General features: G+C 44.3%; 1 long non-coding RNA gene across 1 annotated transcript in view; it reads right to left on the minus strand.

Moving 5' to 3' along the window:
* The window catches only part of LOC107183422, a 5,420-nt gene that overhangs the window by 1,863 nt on the left and 1,601 nt on the right, over positions 1–1,956 (minus strand). The window contains exon 2 of the long non-coding RNA XR_001514216.1: positions 608–610. This is a non-coding gene — a long non-coding RNA (uncharacterized LOC107183422). The remainder of the gene's footprint in view (positions 1–607; positions 611–1,956) is intronic.

Genomic DNA, 1,956 nt, shown 5'->3' on the forward strand with positions numbered 1-1,956 from the left:
GGGAACGTTGGAGTCCTCCGTCACTGAAGCAAGCAAGCCTCATGTTCACTTTAAGCTGCCTGGCTGCCGGCCGCCATCTTGGCTGGCAGTTAATTTGCATATTGCCCTGATTAGCCAATGGGAGGGGTAGCGGTCGTATGCTAATTACCATGTTTCTCTTTTATTATATACAATGTATTGAAAGAGCTTGTTTAGACTTTTTGTGTGTATATTTAAGGGGGAAAACATAAGCAAAATAGATGGGCTAAGGTATTTGCAAATATTTTTATTATTTTTTAAAATCCTCACCCAAGATTATTTTTCCATTGATTTCTAGAGAGAGTAGAAGGGAGAGAGGAGAGAGGAGAGAGGAGAGGGGAAGAGAGGTGGAGAGAGAGAGAGAGAGAGAGAGAGAGAGAGAGAGAGAGAGAGAGAAATACTGAGTGATTGCCTCCCACATGCTCTCCTACCTATTGGGGCTGAGGAACCTGCAACCAAATACATGCCCTTGATCAGGAATCCAACCCAGGATTTTTTAGTCTGAGAGCTGATGCTCGAACAACTGAGTAACTGGCCAGGGCGTTTGCAAATATTTTAAACTCAGAGGTCACCCACTCTCTTGAGTGACTGACTTCTCTTTTCAGAGCCCTCGCTGTACTTGTTTTCCCGCACTATATATTACCCTGTATGTCATCAAGAATATTGCAGCCACATTTCTCCTGAGCAATTCAGTACTGTTCCCAGAATATTTTCTCAAGCCATAGCCACCAATTCTGATGCTGACACTTTGTTGTACTTAGTAGTGGGTGTAACAAGCTTTCAGATGGAAAAAATACCCTTTGTTATCCTTAAATGACTCTTGAACGGTGTGTTGATTGAAATGTTTAGGGGTAGCACCTCACCAATAATAATGTAATAACAGCCAGATTTGGACTTGTGCAGGCAATGGCTTCATTTCACAACTACTGCCTGGCAGACAACAAACTTAAGTCACCATTGATGGTAAAATGAATGTTGATTTCAGGTATGTAAAAATGTAAAGAAATGTTTATTATAATTGATGAATTAGAGTGGTGGGTTGTTGTTTTTTTAAGTGTATCATGATGCATCGTTTTTACCTTTTTTGTGGTAAAACAAAATTAGTCATCTAACTATTTTAAGTGTACAATTTAGTGGTATTAATTACACTCACAATGCTGTGCATCCATCATCACTATTTCCAAATTTTTCATCATCCCAAAGAAAGCTTTACCCATTAAATAATAACTCACCACTTCCTCTTTTCCTAGTCCATGGTAATTTCTATTTTAATTTTTGTCTCTATACATTTGCCTATTCTACATATTTTATACCAGAGGCCCGGTGCACGAAACTCTTGCATGGGGGGATGTGTGTGTCCCTCAGCCCAGCCTGCATCCTCTCCAATTTGGGATCCCTCTCACAATCCAGGAATGCTGGCTCCCAACTGCTCGCCTGCCTGCCTGCCTGATTGCTTCTAACTGCTTCTGCCTGCAAGCCTGGTCACCCCATAACCACTCCCCTGACAGCCTGATTGACATTTAACTGCTCCCCTGCCGACCCAATTGCCCCTAACTGCTCTCCCCTGCTGGCCTGGTCACCCCTAACTGCCCTCCTCTGCAGGCCTGATCACCTCCAACTGCCTTTGATTGCAGGCCTGGTCCCTCTCAACTGCCCTCCCTGCTGGCCATCTTGTGTCCACATGGGGGTAGCAACCTTGTATGTTAGAGTGATGGTTAATTTGCATATTACTCTGCCGACCCAATTGCCCCTAACTGCTCTCCCCTGCTGGCCTGGTCACCCCTAACTGCCCTCCTCTGCAGGCCTGATCACCTCCAACTGCCTTTGATTGCAGGCCTGGTCCCTCTCAACTGCCCTCCCTGCTGGCCATCTTGTGTCCACATGGGGGTAGCAACCTTGTATGTTAGAGTGATGGTTAATTTGCATATTACTCTCTTT

The sequence above is a fragment of the Myotis davidii genome, unplaced genomic scaffold (genome assembly GCF_000327345.1).
Source record: "Myotis davidii unplaced genomic scaffold, ASM32734v1 scaffold640, whole genome shotgun sequence".
NCBI lineage: Eukaryota > Metazoa > Chordata > Mammalia > Chiroptera > Vespertilionidae > Myotis > Myotis davidii.